This window comes from Zophobas morio, unplaced genomic scaffold, assembly GCF_036711695.1.
Source record: "Zophobas morio isolate AGI-343-1 ecotype UQ-CSIRO unplaced genomic scaffold, CSIRO_AGI_Zmor_V1 ptg000108l, whole genome shotgun sequence".
Taxonomy (NCBI): Eukaryota; Metazoa; Arthropoda; class Insecta; order Coleoptera; family Tenebrionidae; genus Zophobas; species Zophobas morio.
The window spans coordinates 3,801,563-3,825,567 of NW_026972213.1; the positions used below are offsets into that span (position 1 = coordinate 3,801,563).

Consider the following 24,005-nt stretch of genomic DNA (forward strand, 5'->3'; position numbering starts at 1 on the left):
CCAATTTTAAATTTATTAATCTAGTACTTCGTTCCAAAAACAAAATTGTGCCCGGAATGATGGGTTAATTACCTGTTTTCACATATACGAAGCGCACGAGTCCGAAAGTTACCTAACATGCAATTATGAGGCTAAATGTTGCTATGGATGAAAACTATTATTTGACTTAAAGTAACTTTTGGCATCACAGTCTTTAGATCTTTTTTCATAGGTATTTTACACTTAACAACATCATTATGAATTTATTTCTTAGATTTATTTCTCAATCCACCAATATTTGTCTTAACCTCATAGAAAATGTTTCGTCTTATGGAAAAAATCTGAATCTTTACACTTGGGGGTGTGCCTGAATATATAGCACCGAATATTGCCTCACATGAATTTTACTGCCTCGATTTGACCAAATTTTGGGTTTCCGATTTTAGATTTAATCATGTTCCTAGTACTTTAAGATATGTTAGCACATGAGTCCGAAATTATGAGGCCAAAAGTTTCTATGGATGAAAGCCATTATTTGATTTAAAGTAACTTTTGGCATCACAATCTTTAGATTTTTTTAATAGTTACTTCATAATTAATAACACAATTATGACTTTTTCTTGTAGGTTTATTTCTCTTATTTGTTATTAAAATAACTGCGATTAAGTTAATTTTAGCTTGGGTTGTAAGTTTGAAAGTTGTTCTCTACGATTCTGTGAGGCCAAAGTCTACAAAAGATGAAAATAATTTTAGGTTAGATAGTTCAACATTCAGCCAATTATTTATTTTTATTTATACTATTTTCGTGTGGTATAGCAAGAATAATGGTCAAAAATCAAGTATTTTAGGATCAAAAAACGGCACATCAATTTCCAGATAATATTAACACTAATAAGTCTAAAAATCTAACCAAATATTGACATTTTTAATGTGTTATAAGTCTACTGACGAGGTGGCTGAGAAAGGGGATGAACCCTGAAACTGGTATCACCAAAATAGTATAAATAAAAATAAATAATTGGTTGATTGCAGAACTACCTAACCCAACTTTATACCCACGCTAATATGGAAACAAACATATCAAAATAATTGGCTCATTAATAGCAACTTTGGACCTGTCGTCCTTTATATTTGGCTAAGTAGCAAGTATTTAAAAAATGTAAATTATCACTTTAACTTTGAATAAAAAATATTTTTATGAATGCGTCTACAGATACTTCTACCATTCACAGTCTAATTTTGTTTTAACTTCATACAAAATGTTTCGTATTATGGAAAAAATCTGAATATTTACACTTGGGGGTGTGCCTGAATATATAGCATCGAATATTGATTCACATGAATTTTACTACCTCGATTTGACCAAATTTTGGGTTTCCGATTTTAGATTTATTCATGTACCTTGTACTTTAATGTATGTTAGCACATGAGTCCGAAAGTTATTCGTCATGTAATTATGAGGCCAAAAGTTTCTATGGATGAAAGCCATTATTTGATTTAAAGTAACTTTTGGCATCATAATCTTTAGATTTTTTTAATAGTTACTTCACAATTAATAATACAATTATGACTTTTTCTCGTAGGTTTATTTCTCTTATTTGTTATTAAAATAACTGCTGTTAAATTAATTTCAGCTTGGGTTGTAAGTTTGAAAGTTGTTTTCTACGAGTCTGTGAGGCCAAAGTCTACAAAAGATGAAAATAATGTTAGGTTAGATAGTTCAACACTCTGCCAATTATTTATTTTTATTTATACTATTTACATGTGGTATAGCAAGAATAATGGTCAACAATCAAGTATTTTAGGCTCAAAAAACGGCAGATCAAATTCCTGATAATATTAACACTAATAAGTCTAAAAATTTAACCAAATATTGACTTTTTTAAAGTGTTATAGGTTTACTGACGAGGTGGCTGAGGAAGGGGATGAACCCTGAAACTGGTATCACCAAAAGTAGTATAAATAAAAATAAATAATTGGTTGATTGCAGAACTCTACCTAACCCAAATTTATACCCACGCTAATATGGAAACAAACATGTCAAAATAATTAGCTCATTTATAGCAACTTTGGACCTGTCGTCCTTTATATTTCGCTAAGTAGCAAGTATTTAAAAAAATTTAAATTATGTCTTTAACTTTGAATAAAAAATATTTTTATGAATGCGTCTACAGATACTTCTACCATTCACAGTCGTAATTTTGTTTTAACTTCATACAAAATGTTTGGTTTTATGGAAAAAATCTGAATCTTTACACTTGGGGGTGTGCCTGAATATATAACACCGAATATTGATTCACATGAATTTTACTGCCTCGATTTGACCAAATTTTGGGTTTCCGATTTTAGATTTATTCATGTACCTTGTACTTTAATGTATGTTAGCACATGAGTCCGAAAGTTATTCGTCATGTAATTATGAGGCCAAAAGTTTCTATGGATGAAAGCCATTATTTGATTTAAAGTAACTTTTGGCATCACAATCTTTAGATTTTTTTTAATGGTTACTTCATAATTAATAATTATGACTTTTTCTTGTAGGTTTATTTCTCTTATTTGTTATTAAAATAACCGCGATTAAGTTAATTTTAGCTTGGGTTGTAAGTTTGAAAGTTGTTCTCTACGATTCTGTGAGGCCAAAGTCTACAAAAGATGAAAATAATTTTAGGTTAGATAGTTCAACATTCAGCCAATTATTTATTTTTATTTATACTATTTTCGTGTGGTATAACAAGAATAATGGTCAAAAATCAAGTATTTTAGGATCAAAAAACGGCACATCAATTTCCAGATAATATTAACACTAATAAGTCTAAAAATCTAACCAAATATTGACATTTTTAATGTGTTATAAGTCTACTGACGAGGTGGCTGAGAAAGGGGATGAACCCTGAAACTGGTATCACCAAAATAGTATAAATAAAAATAAATAATTGGTTGATTGCAGAACTACCTAACCCAACTTTATACCCACGCTAATATGGAAACAAACATATCAAAATAATTGGCTCATTAATAGCAACTTTGGACCTGTCGTCCTTTATATTTGGCTAAGTAGCAAGTATTTAAAAAATGTAAATTATCACTTTAACTTTGAATAAAAAATATTTTTATGAATGCGTCTACAGATACTTCTACCATTCACAGTCTAATTTTGTTTTAACTTCATACAAAATGTTTCGTATTATGGAAAAAATCTGAATCTTTACACTTGGGGGTGTGCCTGAATATATAGCACCGAATATTGATTCACATGAATTTTACTGCCTCGATTTGACCAAATTTTGGGTTTCCGATTTTAGATTTATTTATGTACCTTGTACTTTAATGTATGTTAGCACATGAGTCCGAAAGTTATTCGTCATGTAATTATGAGGCCAAAAGTTTCTATGGATGAAAGCCATTATTTGATTTAAAGTAACTTTTGGCATCACAATCTTTAGATTTTTTTAATAGTTACTTCATAATTAATAACACAATTATGACTTTTTCTTGTAGGTTTATTTCTCTTATTTGTTATTAAAATAACTGCTATTAAGTTAATTTTAGCTTGGGTTGTAAGTTTGAAAGTTGTTTTCTACGATTCTGTGAGGCCAAAGTCTACAAAAGATGAAAATAATTTTAGGTTAGATAGTTCAACATTCAGCCAATTATTTATTTTTATTTATACTATTTTCGTGTGGTATAGCAAGAATAATGGTCAAAGATCAAGTATTTTAGGATCAAAAAACGGCACATCAATTTCCAGATAATATTAACACTAATAAGTCTAAAAATCTAACCAAATATTGACATTTTTAATGTGTTATAAGTCTACTGACGAGGTGGCTGAGAAAGGGGATGAACCCTGAAACTGGTATCACCAAAATAGTATAAATAAAAATAAATAATTGGTTGATTGCAGAACTACCTAACCCAACTTTATACCCACGCTAATATGGAAACAAACATATCAAAATAATTGGCTCATTAATAGCAACTTTGGACCTGTCGTCCTTTATATTTGGCTAAGTAGCAAGTATTTAAAAAATGTAAATTATCACTTTAACTTTGAATAAAAAATATTTTTATGAATGCGTCTACAGATACTTCTACCATTCACAGTCTAATTTTGTTTTAACTTCATACAAAATGTTTCGTATTATGGAAAAAATCTGAATATTTACACTTGGGGGTGTGCCTGAATATTATATAGCATCGAATATTGATTCACATGAATTTTACTACCTCGATTTGACCAAATTTTGGGTTTCCGATTTTAGATTTATTCATGTACCTTGTACTTTAATGTATGTTAGCACATGAGTCCGAAAGTTATTCGTCATGTAATTATGAGGCCAAAAGTTTCTATGGATGAAAGCCATTATTTGATTTAAAGTAACTTTTGGCATCACAATCTTTAGATTTTTTTAATAGTTACTTCACAATTAATAATACAATTATGACTTTTTCTCGTAGGTTTATTTCTCTTATTTGTTATTAAAATAACTGCTGTTAAATTAATTTCAGCTTGGGTTGTAAGTTTGAAAGTTGTTTTCTACGAGTCTGTGAGGCCAAAGTCTACAAAAGATGAAAATAATTTTAGGTTAGATAGTTCAACACTCTGCCAATTATTTATTTTTATTTATACTATTTACATGTGGTAAGTATAGCAAGAATAATGGTCAACAATCAAGTATTTTAGGCTCAAAAAACGGCAGATCAAATTCCTGATAATATTAACACTAATAAGTCTAAAAATTTAACCAAATATTGACTTTTTTAAAGTGTTATAGGTTTACTGACGAGGTGGCTGAGGAAGGGGATGAACCCTGAAACTGGTATCACCAAAATAGTATAAATAAAAATAAATAATTGGTTGATTGCAGAACTACCTAACCCAACTTTATACCCACGCTAATATGGAAACACACATATCAAAATAATTAGCTCATTTATAGCAACTTTCGAACTCTCGTATTTTATATTTGTCTAAGTAGCAAGTACTTAAAAAATTTAAATTATCACTTTAACTTTGAATAAAAAAATATTTTTATGAATGCGTCTACAGATTCTTCTACCATTCACAGTCTAATTTTGTCTTAACTTCATACAAAATGTTTCGTATTATGGAAAAAATCTGAATATTTACACTTGGGGGTGTGCCTGAATATATAGCACCGAATATTGATTCACATGAATTTTACTACCTCGATTTGACCAAATTTTGGGTTTCCGATTTTAGATTTATTCATGTACCTTGTACTTTAATCTATGTTAGCACATGAGTCCGAAAGTTATTCGTCATGTAATTATGAGGCCAAAAGTTTCTATGGATGAAAGCCATTATTTGATTTAAAGTAACTTTTGGCATCACAATCTTTAGATTTTTTTAATAGTTACTTCATAATTAATAACACAATTATGACTTTTTCTTGTAGGTTTATTTCTCTTATTTGTTATTAAAATAACTGCGATTAAGTTAATTTTAGCTTGGGTTGTAAGTTTGAAAGTTGTTCTCTACGATTCTGTGAGGCCAAAGTCTACAAAAGATGAAAATAATTTTAGGTTAGATAGTTCAACATTCAGCCAATTATTTATTTTTATTTATACTATTTTCGTGTGGTATAGCAAGAATAATGGTCAAAAATCAAGTATTTTAGGATCAAAAAACGGCACATCAATTTCCAGATAATATTAACACTAATAAGTCTAAAAATCTAACCAAATATTGACATTTTTAATGTGTTATAAGTCTACTGACGAGGTGGCTGAGAAAGGGGATGAACCCTGAAACTGGTATCACCAAAATAGTATAAATAAAAATAAATAATTGGTTGATTGCAGAACTACCTAACCCAACTTTATACCCACGCTAATATGGAAACAAACATTTCAAAATAATTGGCTCATTAATAGCAACTTTGGACCTGTCGTCCTTTATATTTGGCTAAGTAGCAAGTATTTAAAAAATGTAAATTATCACTTTAACTTTGAATAAAAAATATTTTTATGAATGCGTCTACAGATACTTCTACCATTCACAGTCTAATTTTGTTTTAACTTCATACAAAATGTTTCGTATTATGGAAAAAATCTGAATCTTTACACTTGGGGGTGTGCCTGAATATATAGCACCGAATATTGATTCACATGAATTTTACTGCCTCGATTTAACGAAATTTTGGGTTTCCGATTTTAGATTTATTTATGTACCTTGTACTTTAATGTATGTTAGCACATGAGTCCGAAAGTTATTCGTCATGTAATTATGAGGCCAAAAGTTTCTATGGATGAAAGCCATTATTTGATTTAAAGTAACTTTTGGCATCACAATCTTTAGATTTTTTTAATAGTTACTTCATAATTAATAACACAATTATGACTTTTTCTTGTAGGTTTATTTCTCTTATTTGTTATTAAAATAACTGCGATTAAGTTAATTTTAGCTTGGGTTGTAAGTTTGAAAGTTGTTCTCTACGATTCTGTGAGGCCAAAGTCTACAAAAGATGAAAATAATTTTAGGTTAGATAGTTCAACATTCAGCCAATTATTTATTTTTATTTATACTATTTTCGTGTGGTATAGCAAGAATAATGGTCAAAAATCAAGTATTTTAGGATCAAAAAACGGCACATCAATTTCCAGATAATATTAACACTAATAAGTCTAAAAATCTAACCAAATATTGACATTTTTAATGTGTTATAAGTCTACTGACGAGGTGGCTGTGAAAGGGGATGAACCCTGAAACTGGTATCACCAAAATAGTATAAATAAAAATAAATAATTGGTTGATTGCAGAACTACCTAACCCAACTTTATACCCACGCTAATATGGAAACACACATATCAAAATAATTAGCTCATTTATAGCAACTTTCGAACTCTCGTATTTTATATTTGTCTAAGTGGCAAGTACTTAAAAAATTTAAATTATCACTTTAACTTTGAATAAAAAAATATTTTTATGAATGCGTCTACAGATACTTCTACCATTCACAGTCTAATTTTGTCTTAACTTCATACAAAATGTTTCGTATTATGGAAAAAATCTGAATATTTACACTTGGGGGTGTGCCTGAATATATAGCACCGAATATTGATTCACATGAATTTTACTACCTCGATTTGACCAAATTTTGGGTTTCCGATTTGAGATTTATTCATGTACCTTGTACTTTAATGTATGTTAGCACTTGAGTCCGAAAGTTATTCGTCATGTAATTATGAGGCCAAAAGTTTCTATGGATGAAAGCCATTATTTGATTTAAAGTAACTTTTGGCATCATAATCTTTAGATTTTTTTTAATAGTTACTTCACAATTAATAATACAATTATGACTTTTTCTCGTAGGTTTATTTCTCTTATTTGTTATTAAAATAACTGCTGTTAAATTAATTTCAGCTTGGGTTGTAAGTTTGAAAGTTGTTTTCTACGAGTCTGTCAGGCCAAAGTCTACAAAAGATGAAAATAATTTTAGGTTAGATAGTTCAACACTCTGCCAATTATTTATTTTTATTTATACTATTTACATGTGGTATAGCAAGAATAATGGTCAACAATCAAGTATTTTAGGCTCAAAAAACGGCAGATCAAATTCCTGATAATATTAACACTAATAAGTCTAAAAATCTAACCAAATATTGACATTTTTAATGTGTTATAAGTCTACTGACGAGGTGGCTGAAAAAGGGGATGAACCCTGAAACTGGTATCACCAAAATAGTATAAATAAAAATAAATAATTGGTTGATTGCAGAACTACCTAACCCAACTTTATACCCACGCTAATATGGAAACACACATATCAAAATAATTAGCTCATTTATAGCAACTTTCGAACTCTCGTATTTTATATTTGTCTAAGTAGCAAGTACTTAAAAAATTTAAATTATCTCTTTAACTTTGAATAAAAAATATTTTTATGAATGCGTCTACAGATACTTCTACCATTCACAGTCGTAATTTTGTTTTAACTTCATACAAAATGTTTGGTTTTATGGAAAAAATCTGAATCTTTACACTTGGGGGTGTGCCTGAATATATAGCACCGAACATTGATTCACATGAATTTTACTGCCTCGATTTGACCAAATTTTGGGTTTCCAATTTTAGATTTATTCATGTACCTTGTACTTTAATGTATGTTAGCACATGAGTCCGAAAGTTATTCGTCATGTAATTATGAGGCCAAAAGTTTCTATGGATGAAAGCCATTATTTGATTTAAAGTAACTTTTGGCATCACAATCTTTAGATTTTTTTTAATAGTTACTTCATAATTAATAATTATGACTTTTTCTTGTAGGTTTATTTCTCTTATTTGTTATTAAAATAACCGCGATTAAGTTAATTTTAGCTTGGGTTGTAAGTTTGAAAGTTGTTCTCTACGATTCTGTGAGGCCAAAGTCTACAAAAGATGAAAATAATTTTAGGTTAGATAGTTCAACATTCAGCCAATTATTTATTTTTATTTATACTATTTTCGTGTGGTATAACAAGAATAATGGTCAAAAATCAAGTATTTTAGGATCAAAAAACGGCACATCAATTTCCAGATAATATTAACACTAATAAGTCTAAAAATCTAACCAAATATTGACATTTTTAATGTGTTATAAGTCTACTGACGAGGTGGCTGAGAAAGGGGATGAACCCTGAAACTGGTATCACCAAAATAGTATAAATAAAAATAAATAATTGGTTGATTGCAGAACTACCTAACCCAACTTTATACCCACGCTAATATGGAAACAAACATATCAAAATAATTGGCTCATTAATAGCAACTTTGGACCTGTCGTCCTTTATATTTGGCTAAGTAGCAAGTATTTAAAAAATGTAAATTATCACTTTAACTTTGAATAAAAAATATTTTTATGAATGCGTCTACAGATACTTCTACCATTCACAGTCTAATTTTGTTTTAACTTCATACAAAATGTTTCGTATTATGGAAAAAATCTGAATATTTACACTTGGGGGTGTGCCTGAATATATAGCACCGAATATTGATTCACATGAATTTTACTGCCTCGATTTGACCAAATTTTGGGTTTCCGATTTTAGATTTATTCATGTACCTTGTACTTTAATGTATGTTAGCACATGAGTCCGAAAGTTATTCGTCATGTAATTATGAGGCCAAAAGTTTCTATGGATGAAAGCCATTATTTGATTTAAAGTAACTTTTGGCATCACAATCTTTAGATTTTTTTAATAGTTACTTCATAATTAATAACACAATTATGACTTTTTCTCGTAGGTTTATTTCTCTTATTTGTTATTAAAATAACTGCTATTAAGTTAATTTTAGCTTGGGTTGTAAGTTTGAAAGTTGTTTTCTACGATTCTGTGAGGCCAAAGTCTACAAAAGATGAAAATAATTTTAGGTTAGATAGTTCAACATTCAGCCAATTATTTATTTTTATTTATACTATTTTCGTGTGGTATAGCAAGAATAATGGTCAAAGATCAAGTATTTTAGGATCAAAAAACGGCACATCAATTTCCAGATAATATTAACACTAATAAGTCTAAAAATCTAACCAAATATTGACATTTTTAATGTGTTATAAGTCTACTGACGAGGTGGCTGAGAAAGGGGATGAACCCTGAAACTGGTATCACCAAAATAGTATAAATAAAAATAAATAATTGGTTGATTGCAGAACTACCTAACCCAACTTTATACCCACGCTAATATGGAAACAAACATATCAAAATAATTGGCTCATTAATAGCAACTTTGGACCTGTCGTCCTTTATATTTGGCTAAGTAGCAAGTATTTAAAAAATGTAAATTATCACTTTAACTTTGAATAAAAAATATTTTTATGAATGCGTCTACAGATACTTCTACCATTCACAGTCTAATTTTGTTTTAACTTCATACAAAATGTTTCGTATTATGGAAAAAATCTGAATATTTACACTTGGGGGTGTGCCTGAATATTATATAGCATCGAATATTGATTCACATGAATTTTACTACCTCGATTTGACCAAATTTTGGGTTTCCGATTTTAGATTTATTCATGTACCTTGTACTTTAATGTATGTTAGCACATGAGTCCGAAAGTTATTCGTCATGTAATTATGAGGCCAAAAGTTTCTATGGATGAAAGCCATTATTTGATTTAAAGTAACTTTTGGCATCACAATCTTTAGATTTTTTTAATAGTTACTTCACAATTAATAATACAATTATGACTTTTTCTCGTAGGTTTATTTCTCTTATTTGTTATTAAAATAACTGCTGTTAAATTAATTTCAGCTTGGGTTGTAAGTTTGAAAGTTGTTTTCTACGAGTCTGTGAGGCCAAAGTCTACAAAAGATGAAAATAATTTTAGGTTAGATAGTTCAACACTCTGCCAATTATTTATTTTTATTTATACTATTTACATGTGGTAAGTATAGCAAGAATAATGGTCAACAATCAAGTATTTTAGGCTCAAAAAACGGCAGATCAAATTCCTGATAATATTAACACTAATAAGTCTAAAAATTTAACCAAATATTGACTTTTTTAAAGTGTTATAGGTTTACTGACGAGGTGGCTGAGGAAGGGGATGAACCCTGAAACTGGTATCACCAAAATAGTATAAATAAAAATAAATAATTGGTTGATTGCAGAACTACCTAACCCAACTTTATACCCACGCTAATATGGAAACACACATATCAAAATAATTAGCTCATTTATAGCAACTTTCGAACTCTCGTATTTTATATTTGTCTAAGTAGCAAGTACTTAAAAAATTTAAATTATCACTTTAACTTTGAATAAAAAAATATTTTTATGAATGCGTCTACAGATTCTTCTACCATTCACAGTCTAATTTTGTCTTAACTTCATACAAAATGTTTCGTATTATGGAAAAAATCTGAATATTTACACTTGGGGGTGTGCCTGAATATATAGCACCGAATATTGATTCACATGAATTTTACTACCTCGATTTGACCAAATTTTGGGTTTCCGATTTTAGATTTATTCATGTACCTTGTACTTTAATCTATGTTAGCACATGAGTCCGAAAGTTATTCGTCATGTAATTATGAGGCCAAAAGTTTCTATGGATGAAAGCCATTATTTGATTTAAAGTAACTTTTGGCATCACAATCTTTAGATTTTTTTAATAGTTACTTCATAATTAATAACACAATTATGACTTTTTCTTGTAGGTTTATTTCTCTTATTTGTTATTAAAATAACTGCGATTAAGTTAATTTTAGCTTGGGTTGTAAGTTTGAAAGTTGTTCTCTACGATTCTGTGAGGCCAAAGTCTACAAAAGATGAAAATAATTTTAGGTTAGATAGTTCAACATTCAGCCAATTATTTATTTTTATTTATACTATTTTCGTGTGGTATAGCAAGAATAATGGTCAAAAATCAAGTATTTTAGGATCAAAAAACGGCACATCAATTTCCAGATAATATTAACACTAATAAGTCTAAAAATCTAACCAAATATTGACATTTTTAATGTGTTATAAGTCTACTGACGAGGTGGCTGAGAAAGGGGATGAACCCTGAAACTGGTATCACCAAAATAGTATAAATAAAAATAAATAATTGGTTGATTGCAGAACTACCTAACCCAACTTTATACCCACGCTAATATGGAAACAAACATATCAAAATAATTGGCTCATTAATAGCAACTTTGGACCTGTCGTCCTTTATATTTGGCTAAGTAGCAAGTATTTAAAAAATGTAAATTATCACTTTAACTTTGAATAAAAAATATTTTTATGAATGCGTCTACAGATACTTCTACCATTCACAGTCGTAATTTTGTTTTAACTTCATACAAAATGTTTGGTTTTATGGAAAAAATCTGAATCTTTACACTTGGGGGTGTGCCTGAATATATAGCACCGAATATTGATTCACATGAATTTTACTGCCTCGATTTGACCAAATTTTGGGTTTCCGATTTTAGATTTATTCATGTACCTTGTACTTTAATGTATGTTAGCACATGAGTCCGAAAGTTATTCGTCATATAATTATGAGGCCAAAAGTTTCTATGGATGAAAGCCATTATTTGATTTAAAGTAACTTTTGGCATCACAATCTTTAGATTTTTTTAATAGTTACTTCATAATTAATAACACAATTATGACTTTTTCTTGTAGGTTTATTTCTCTTATTTGTTATTAAAATAACTGCGATTAAGTTAATTTTAGCTTGGGTTGTAAGTTTGAATGTTGTTCTCTACGATTCTGTGAGGCCAAAGTCTACAAAAGATGAAAATAATTTTAGGTTAGATAGTTCAACATTCAGCCAATTATTTATTTTTATTTATACTATTTTCGTGTGGTATAGCAAGAATAATGGTCAAAAATCAAGTATTTTAGGATCAAAAAACGGCACATCAATTTCCAGATAATATTAACACTAATAAGTCTAAAAATCTAACCAAATATTGACATTTTTAATGTGTTATAAGTCTACTGACGAGGTGGCTAAAAAAGGGGATGAACCCTGAAACTGGTATCACCAAAATAGTATAAATAAAAATAAATAATTGGTTGATTGCAGAACTACCTAACCCAACTTTATACCCACGCTAATATGGAAACACACATATCAAAATAATTAGCTCATTTATAGCAACTTTCGAACTCTCGTATTTTATATTTGTCTAAGTAGCAAGTACTTAAAAAATTTAAATTATCACTTTAACTTTGAATAAAAAAATATTTTTATGAATGCGTCTACAGATTCTTCTACCATTCATAGTCTAATTTTGTCTTAACTTCATACAAAATGTTTCGTATTATGGAAAAAATCTGAATATTTACACTTGGGGGTGTGCCTGAATATATAGCACCGAATATTGATTCACATGAATTTTACTGCCTCGATTTGACCAAATTTTGGGTTTCCGATTTTAGATTTATTCATGTACCTTGTACTTTAATGTATGTTAGCACATGAGTCCGAAAGTTATTCGTCATGTAATTATGAGGCCAAAAGTTTCTATGGATGAAAGCCATTATTTGATTTAAAGTAACTTTTGGCATCACAATCTTTAGATTTTTTTTTAATAGTTACTTCATAATTAATAACACAATTATGACTTTTTCTTGTAGGTTTATTTCTCTTATTTGTTATTAAAATAACTGCTATTAAGTTAATTTTAGCTTGGGTTGTAAGTTTGAAAGTTGTTTTCTACGATTCTGTGAGGCCAAAGTCTACAAAAGATGAAAATAATTTTAGGTTAGATAGTTCAACACTCTGCCAATTATTTATTTTTATTTATACTATTTTCGTGTGGTATAGCAAGAATAATGGTCAACAATCAAGTATTTTAGGCTCAAAAAACGGCAGATCAAATTCCTGATAATATTAACACTAATAAGTCTAAAAATTTAACCAAATATTGACTTTTTTAAAGTGTTATAGGTTTACTGACGAGGTGGCTGAGGAAGGGGATGAACCCTGAAACTGGTATCACCAAAATAGTATAAATAAAAATAAATAATTGGTTGATTGCAGAACTACCTAACCCAACTTTATACCCACGCTAATATGGAAACAAACATATCAAAATAATTGGCTCATTAATAGCAACTTTGGACCTGTCGTCCTTTATATTTGGCTAAGTAGCAAGTATTTAAAAAATGTAAATTATCACTTTAACTTTGAATAAAAAATATTTTTATGAATGCGTCTACAGATACTTCTACCATTCACAGTCGTAATTTTGTTTTAACTTCATACAAAATGTTTGGTTTTATGGAAAAAATCTGAATCTTTACACTTGGGGGTGTGCCTGAATATATAGCACCGAATATTGATTCACATGAATTTTACTGCCTCGATTTGACCAAATTTTGGGTTTCCGATTTTAGATTTATTCATGTACCTTGTACTTTAATGTATGTTAGCACATGAGTCCGAAAGTTATTCGTCATATAATTATGAGGCCAAAAGTTTCTATGGATGAAAGCCATTATTTGATTTAAAGTAACTTTTGGCATCACAATCTTTAGATTTTTTTAATAGTTACTTCATAATTAATAACACAATTATGACTTTTTCTTGTAGGTTTATTTCTCTTATTTGTTATTAAAATAACTGCGATTAAGTTAATTTTAGCTTGGGTTGTAAGTTTGAATGTTGTTCTCTACGATTCTGTGAGGCCAAAGTCTACAAAAGATGAAAATAATTTTAGGTTAGATAGTTCAACATTCAGCCAATTATTTATTTTTATTTATACTATTTTCGTGTGGTATAGCAAGAATAATGGTCAAAAATCAAGTATTTTAGGATCAAAAAACGGCACATCAATTTCCAGATAATATTAACACTAATAAGTCTAAAAATCTAACCAAATATTGACATTTTTAATGTGTTATAAGTCTACTGACGAGGTGGCTAAAAAAGGGGATGAACCCTGAAACTGGTATCACCAAAATAGTATAAATAAAAATAAATAATTGGTTGATTGCAGAACTACCTAACCCAACTTTATACCCACGCTAATATGGAAACACACATATCAAAATAATTAGCTCATTTATAGCAACTTTCGAACTCTCGTATTTTATATTTGTCTAAGTAGCAAGTACTTAAAAAATTTAAATTATCACTTTAACTTTGAATAAAAAAATATTTTTATGAATGCGTCTACAGATTCTTCTACCATTCATAGTCTAATTTTGTCTTAACTTCATACAAAATGTTTCGTATTATGGAAAAAATCTGAATATTTACACTTGGGGGTGTGCCTGAATATATAGCACCGAATATTGATTCACATGAATTTTACTGCCTCGATTTGACCAAATTTTGGGTTTCCGATTTTAGATTTATTCATGTACCTTGTACTTTAATGTATGTTAGCACATGAGTCCGAAAGTTATTCGTCATGTAATTATGAGGCCAAAAGTTTCTATGGATGAAAGCCATTATTTGATTTAAAGTAACTTTTGGCATCACAATCTTTAGATTTTTTTTTAATAGTTACTTCATAATTAATAACACAATTATGACTTTTTCTTGTAGGTTTATTTCTCTTATTTGTTATTAAAATAACTGCTATTAAGTTAATTTTAGCTTGGGTTGTAAGTTTGAAAGTTGTTTTCTACGATTCTGTGAGGCCAAAGTCTACAAAAGATGAAAATAATTTTAGGTTAGATAGTTCAACACTCTGCCAATTATTTATTTTTATTTATACTATTTTCGTGTGGTATAGCAAGAATAATGGTCAACAATCAAGTATTTTAGGCTCAAAAAACGGCAGATCAAATTCCTGATAATATTAACACTAATAAGTCTAAAAATTTAACCAAATATTGAATTTTTTAAAGTGTTATAGGTTTACTGACGAGGTGGCTGAGGAAGGGGATGAACCCTGAAACTGGTATCACCAAAATAGTATAAATAAAAATAAATAATTGGTTGATTGCAGAACTACCTAACCCAACTTTATACCCACGCTAATATGGAAACAAACATATCAAAATAATTGGCTCATTAATAGCAACTTTGGACCTGTCGTCCTTTATATTTGGCTAAGTAGCAAGTATTTAAAAAATGTAAATTATCACTTTAACTTTGAATAAAAAATATTTTTATGAATGCGTCTACAGATACTTCTACCATTCACAGTCTAATTTTGTTTTAACTTCATACAAAATGTTTCGTATTATGGAAAAAATCTGAATCTTTACACTTGGGGGTGTGCCTGAATATATAGCACCGAATATTGATTCACATGAATTTTACTGCCTCGATTTGACCAAATTTTGGATTTCCGATTTTAGATTTATTCATGTACCTTGTACTTTAATGTATGTTAGCACATGAGTCCGAAAGTTATTCGTCATGTAATTATGAGGCCAAAAGTTTCTATGGATGAAAGCCATTATTTGATTTAAAGTAACTTTTGGCATCACAATCTTTAGATTTTTTTAATAGTTACTTCATAATTAATAACACAATTATGACTTTTTCTCGTAGGTTTATTTCTCTTATTTGTTATTAAAATAACTGCTATTAAGTTAATTTTAGCTTGGGTTGTAAGTTTGAAAGTTGTTTTCTACGATTCTGTGAGGCCAAAGTTTACAAAAGATGAAAATAATTTTAGGTTAGATAGTTCAACATTCAGCCAATTATTTATTTTTATTTATACTATTTTCGTGTGGTATAGCAAGAATAATGGTCAATAATCAAGTATTTTAGGATCAAAAAACGGCACATCAATTTCCAGATAATATTAACACTAATAAGTCTAAAAATCTAACCAAATATTGACATTTTTAATGTGTTATAAGTCTACTGACGAGGTGGCTGAGAAAGGGGATGAACCCTGAAACTGGTATCACCAAAATAGTATAAATAAAAATAAATAATTGTTTGATTGCTGAACTACCTAACCCAAATTTATACCCACGCTAATATGGAAACAAACATATCAAAATAATTAGCTCATTTATAGCAACTTTGGACCTGTCGTCCTTTATATTTGGCTAAGTAGCAAGTATTTAAAAAATTTAAATTATCACTTTAACTTTGAATAAAAAATATTTTTATGAATGCGTCTACAGATACTTCTACCATTCACAGTCGTAATTTTGTCTTAACCTTATAGAAAATGTTTCGTTTTATGGAAAAAATCTGAATCTTTACACTTGGGGGTGTGCCTGAATATATAGCACCGAATATTGATTCACATGAATTTTACTGCCTCGATTTGACCAAATTTTGGGTTTCCGATTTTAGATTTATTCATGTACCTTTTACTTTAATGTATGTTAGCACATGAGTCCGAAAGTTATTCGTCATGTAATTATGAGGCCAAAAGTTTCTATGGATGAAAGCCATTATTTGATTTAAAGTAACTTTTGGCATCACAATCTTTAGATTTTTTTAATAGTTACTTCATAATTAATAACACAATTATGACTTTTTCTTGTAGGTTTATTTCTCTTATTTGTTATTAAAATAACTGCTATTAAGTTAATTTTAGCTTGGGTTGTAAGTTTGAAAGTTGTTTTCTACGATTCTGTGAGGCCGAATTGTACAAAAGATGAAAATAATTTTAGGCTAGATAGTTCACCACTCTGCCAATTATTTATTTTTATTTATACTATTTTGGTGTGATATAGCAATAATAATGGTCAACAATCAAGGATTTTACAATTTACTTCTTTTATCGCATCCCCTTTGCTCCAGCCTTACTCCGCTCTTTTCCACTCCTTTCATCCACCCTGCTTCTCTTCCATCTTCATTCAATATTTCTGTTATACTTTCCTTTTTTCTTTAATTTCGCTCTAGTCTTGTAGCATGTATTCTAAAGTCTCTTGCACTTCTCCACACATCCTATATATTCTTCTGCTTTCGCTTAAGCAAAAGTTATTGTTTCTTTCTTCATGTCCACCCCTCTGTCTAGCAATTACTTTTTCTCCTTCGTTCTTTCTCTCTCTAGGTACCTTGGCGTTGTTTCTGATATTATCTTTAGACGAGTATAACCCCCATTGTACCTAGGTTCCTTTATACTCGCCATTGGACATATTTGTCCTTGTTGCCACTTTCGAGGAGACCTTTACTTTTCCACATCTCATTCATTATTTCACACAGTCTTTCAATCAAATCATCCGTTCTAAACGTCCATACATCATTTACCAATCCATTCCTCCCTGGTCTTTTCCCTCTTTTCGACCCTCCAACTTGTTTCCATATTTTTTCCACTGTAATGTTCGGCCATTCTTTCTCTCTCAGCATTCTCGGTTTAACTCTTTTGCGCTACAGTACTCTCATTTCCACTCATTAGTTTCATGAAATGGTACTTCCATTGTATTATTAGCATTTCTTCACTGATCATGTTTTTGTTTTTCCTTATTTTGGTTCTTGCTCTGATTTTATGGCTTTTATTTTATTTCTTCTTTCGGAATCTCTTCTTTTTTTATTCACACCGACCTGTTATTATTTCTTGCTGGACAGTACTCTTCTTTTTTATCTTTCCCTTTTTACACCTTCGTAAACATTTTCTTTCTTATGTTTTTAAATCTCTGCATCTATTAACCCGCCATTTGTTTCTCTTTTCTGATTTCTTCGTTATAAATGCTTTTCTTATTGCTGCTTTTTCAGTTGTTATTTTTAATTCTTCTATTTTATTTTAGCTTACTTCTTTTGAATTCAATTTCCAACATCTTTTATAATGCTCAGTTCCCTTCTCCTTTTTATCTACTTCCTTATTTGTGACTCCGACTTTTCTACTTCTATCCCTCAATTTTACTTCTTATAGCATGTGGTCGGAATCAATTCTTTCTCCTAATTTAAATGTTTCGGCTTCTTCATCAGCTACTGGGTTACATATACAGGTAAATTCTTTATCTTCATCCCCCTCCTTCACCCCATTCAAGACTACCAAACTCTTTCTTCAATTAATTTCCATAGAAATTTTCTGTCTTTATTTAAAATTTTATCTTTAGATTTTTCTGTGCGTTCTCCGCTATATTCCCTGCTTTTGTTGCCTATTTTGGCGTTAAAACCATCTCCTATCAGAAGAAATTCTTCGTTAGACTCTTCAATTTTTTCTTAAATTTTTTTCTTCAAATTTTTTGTAATTCCAATGCAATACAATATGCAAATTCTTTTTTTCTTTTATCTTTCTTTCCACTATGCGTTCCACTTCTATTACCCGCTCTTCGATTTGTTTTATATCTTTTGTCACCCCTGTTATGGATCCCCCACTTGCTTCACCCTCAACTTTTCCTTTTTCCTTGTTCAATTTATTCCCCTTACTCTTTAGTATCCATGTTTCTGTTAATCACACAAAATCAAAATTTTATGTACTCATTAAATAAATTCTGTTTATTTTTCTTAATAATGCAATATTTCAAACAAGCAATTTTAAACCCCATTTGTCCTCCCCGCTTTTCTTTTCCATTCCCTCTCTATTTTTTTTATAATTACCACCCCTTCTCTTTATGCTTCCTTGCTCAGTTAATTCCAACTCTCTTTGTAAAATTTTTCATCCAAATTTCCCTGTCTTCATTCCATGTCCTCAACTTTCCGTTTCTTACATTCTATAGCTGTTGTGTATCTTTTTTTTTTCTTTCTTACTCTCTAACTTCTTTCTGAATTTTTGGCTCTTCTACTGTCCAATTGTTTTCAGTTGCTTTATATTTTCTTTAATTTTAGATAAATTTCCAACATTCTTCTGGAAATTACTACCTTCAAACAACTTCCCGCATTTATATAAAACCTAGTCATAATATTAGCTTTGTTAAGTAAATCATCTATGCAACCAACTTTTATACTTAACAATCTTTTCTCAAACCAAAATTGTTAAAATTACTGTTAAAAGATGTCACTGGATATGCGTGAGTCCAAATGTTACGTTGAATGTGTGAGTCACTTCGGCCTCAAAAGCTACGGCGAGGCCGAAACTTCCAATTTGAGCCCAAAAGTATATATACGTGAGAGAATTTGAGGTCGAAAGTTATCATTAACATATATATATATATATATATATATATATATCTTAATACTATATGATACGCATGTGACATCAAAAAATACTAAAGGTACTGATAACATAATCCAAAAACTGATTTTTAGCTGGAAAAAACTATTTGCTATTAGTTATGTGTACATTGTGGCAGTTATATGCTCTGTGTCTACACCACATGTAATAATACCTTTGGTACGCTCAACTATGTATACTTAGATATATCGGTCCACCTGACATTAAAATGCGGAGAGATAACAATTTTAACAATACGTTGATTATTATTCAGCTTATAAATAGCAGTTTCTCATATAATAAGAAATTTATTATTTGGTCAATAAAAAAATACTTCTTATTCATAAAATTTAACTAAATTACCTCAGATTTCAACTATATATTTTATAATAGAGGTGTCTCAGATCAAACTTCCAGGTCTTATATCTTGGAATGGAACGAAATATTGAAAATCTATAAACATCACTGTTTTGAGCTTGAAGGGAGAAGTTGGATTTAATACAATCCAAAAATGATGTATATATAGTGTTTGCCATTTCTATTGAAACACCACTTGTTAGTCGTAAATTTGGCAACGTTCATATTCAGACAATTTTCTAACTAAAAGCCGTTGTCAATCAACCGAAAGCTGTTACTAATTGCTAAATTTTAAGCAAAATCAACAGGTGGTGTTTCAATAGAAATGGCAAAGACAACATATGGGGCCGGTGCCGCAACGCAAACACAGGGTGATTCAGTCTAAATGACGAATGTAATTTGTGGTTAGCGGAAACTGGAAATACATTATTCATTTATTGTTTGGTTTGCACTATGATTTCAAAAATATCACAAATCCACGACGTTTGTGATTTTAAAAACGTCAAAACAAAGTGTCACTGGCACGCGTGGCTATTAAAATATTAATAAAAGTTAATGAAAACAATTCTCTGACAAGGAGTTTCACGAATCCATCGCGGATTTTCTTGTGCATAATAATATAAGTTGTGTTTATTTACACTGAATTGTTCGAAAATTTGGCCCCATCACTAAATAAAATGTTTCTGATGAAATTGAGATTATTTAGCAGCTGTTTCCGAACAAAACTGCAAAATTCTAATTTTCGTGGAACGTCAGGCTCTCGAAGTACGTAGTTCACGAACGAAAGTCATATGATATTTGTTTGTCTTCAACAAATAGAAGATTAATTTATGCCAATTTTTCTCGCAATTACCCGTTGAGGATTTTCTACGAGTAAAACCTTCTCCAAAACTTAGATCCTGTTGTCCAAACGTGTAGCGGTTAAAACACTTCTCTGTTCACTCACAGGTCAATCGTTTCGTAATTTCATTTCAAGTCTTTTGGAAATTTTATCTATTGGATGTCTACGTTCAGGATATCTCTGGGGGTACCAATTTGCCGCCACTAGAGCATTTTTTGACACTCTTCATAAATTATGATCATGTTCGTTTTCTTGGTGTTGGTAAATGAATATCTTGGAATTTTGGAAATAATTTTCAACCACTCAAAATTGCCACTGACATAAGAATGCAAATTTGGATTCATGGTATTTTTTAAATTCTATTTTGAATCATGGAACAGGAGAAAAGTGTATTTTGGGGTGGGTGCCTAGCCGGATAGGTCAAATTCGTCATTTACGCTTAATCAGCTCGTTTGACTCTTTTAAGTAACAATGAACCCGTCTCTTGGAAGATCTTGTTTTTTTTAGGGTAACCGTCTGTGGGGGAAACGCTAATTCTCTAATTAAGTACCCACTGGCATCCATGTTAAATATATTAAAATTTTCTGACAGATACTGACTGATAAATTGTCAATCAGCCGTTAATTTTATTTTTTATTATTTTATTACTGAATTTATTGTCATGGTTTCTAATAAAACAATTGTATTAATTTCAATATATCAGATAAATTCCAGCGATTTTCAACAGGTGGGCTACGAAATTTGTGTATTCTATAACTCTTTTGGAATAAGTCTGAGCTGTAAATGTAATAAAAACAATGCAAACTATCACCCCTTAAAATCTGTAACAATAAACCCCAGTTGCAACGTATATTTTTTGACAAATTTTTATAGATCATTTAATTACGACTATAATAGAGTATAAAACACTTATGTGTTGTATTAATTTTGACTGTAAATAATATAAATTATCTAAACGCGGAGATATATCTGTTTTCCATATATGTATTGTCATGGTAACAGACGTGCGAACACAGTAAATGCATAATTAGTGTTAAATGTTAACGTAAGAAATTTGGGACTACTTCAATATTTCTTTGCTGCTTGTCGGAAATTGTTCAATTTTTACTTCCTCAGTGTAGTCGAGTTCGTTCGATGAATAGCTATTTTCATGTTTTCTCGACGTTTCATGTATAGTGTATGAAAAAATGGATCTCGCGATTCCGTTTGTCAGTTTGGCGTGTGTCCGTTTTCTGTGTCGATGTTTATTAACTGATAATTTTTGAAACTACTCCACTGATTCTAATCCAAATTTGTTTATTTATCCCTATCAACAATGTGATGACGTCATCTCAAAATTTGGCATAGTATAAATGTTATTAAAATTTTCTACAAAATTCTTAAGTCAATAGGTTATAAACACAGGGAAGTAAATGGTCGAAAAATTCTATGTGAACAAAAACATGTCGTTGCAGCCAAAATTACTTTTTTGAAAACATATTTACAGTTTCTAAATTCTTGTGAAAATTTGACTTTCGTGTATTTCGATGAAACATGGATCTATCAAAATAGTTCGTCCATTCGTCGCTGGATGCACGATACTGATCTAAAAAGCAATCCCACCAAAATTAAAAGTGAAGGATCAAGGTTTACTATTCTCTACGCGGGTTGTTTAACGGGGTTCTTGGATGGTTGTGACAATTTTTTAAATTAAAAAAATAACGATAGAGACTATCATAAAACGATGGACGGGACAATTTTTCAAAGTTGGATCGTTAATCAGCTCATTTCTGCTTTGGCAAAATTGAACCAAAAATGTGTGGTGGTTTTAGACAATACACCCTATCATTCGGTTCAGTTGCATAAACCACCCACTTTTTCTAGTAAAAAATGTGAACAGCAGGAATGGCTCTTTAAACATAGTGTTGAATTTGACAAAAAATTTTCGAAGAAACAGTTGTGGGATTTAATTAAACCCTTCAGAAACAATAGAAAAAAAAGATATTTGGTAGACGAGACATTAAGAGAAAGTGGCCATGAAGTTCTTAGATTACCTCCGTACCATTGTCAATATAATCCAATTGAAACGGCGTGGGGATTTGGTAAGAACTACTACAAGCATATAAATTCTCAACCTTCATTAAAAAATAGGATGCAGAATTTATGGCTTGAGGCGCTTTCTAAATGTACTCCAAACATGTGGCAAAATTTTTGTAAACATTGTGAAAAACTTATTTTGGCAGATTGGGAAAAATATATGGGAAATCTTTCGTACGAATCTATACCTCCTTTCATTATTTCGCTAGGTGAATCTGATTCAGAATCTGAATTTGAAAATGACGGCGATGATACAGATTTTCATAGCGAAATAATGGAAATGGAGTGAATTGTAGCTTGTCAGGGGGTGATATTTTTGCGCATCTTTCGTTCTAAATTTACCACGGTAGTATGTGAAAAACTACCTGACGTACAACAAAATAAGTATAATTTTAGTTAGATCATCCACGTTGTTACTTTGACCAAATTTTAAGCATTTTCATTTTTTTTGTAACTCTTCATGGACCTGGAGAAGGTGTATAGTAACGTTCTTATTAATAAGCGTTTGGAAGTACTTAGTAAAAGCAAATAAAGAGCACTTCGTAACCATTAGTAATAGCTATATAGATAAATCATTCAATTTAAGGTCGGAAAAATGTTTCAGAAGCGCTAAACCCATCAAAGCACAAGAGCAAGGTTGTTGTACCAACCATTTTAGTAATCTTAGAAAATTGAAAAAAGAAGTTGAAAGGTATGGAAATAGGCTGTTCACAAAGGTCGAAATTTCCATTTCTAAGAAGAGTGGGCGAGCAGAACGAATTGATGATTGAGAATTAAAGATGTGATGCTAAATGTGGCATGCGACAATAGTCGTATGTAGAACCCCCATTCATACAAAAACAAAGTTTAAATGAAATTTTAGTGTTTGTTCCTTACATATGAAATAAACACTTACTCAAAGCCGAATAACTGTTTTAAATAGCGTAAAGTTTTATGCTTTCTAAGAAATGGATACCGTTAACTTGGCTATTGCTACTGACTGAAAGTATCGGCAACAATGTTTATATTTCTGGCATATTTTTTAAACTTTAATTCAATAAAACATAACCTAACGAAAAAAGTTCTGGGAATTTTTATTCTTCTGCATCGAATACCAACAAACTCACTAGATTTTCATGGCCAACCCTACTATATAAAGATCGTGAACGGATAATAACTAAAATTTAATACTTAAATTAATAATAGGGTGTTGGTGATTTATTTAACCTGAAAAAATCTTACTTAAACTGATTAAGACATTTCGTTTCATTTTCATACATACAAATGGGGATTTTATATT

General features: G+C 30.2%; 1 protein-coding gene across 1 annotated transcript in view; it reads right to left on the reverse strand.

Annotated features, from left to right (window-relative positions):
- Positions 1–24,005, reverse strand: part of LOC135144833 (DNA-binding protein RFXANK-like) — a 33,331-nt gene that overhangs the window by 7,946 nt on the left and 1,380 nt on the right. The gene's annotated exons all lie outside the window — the stretch shown is intronic.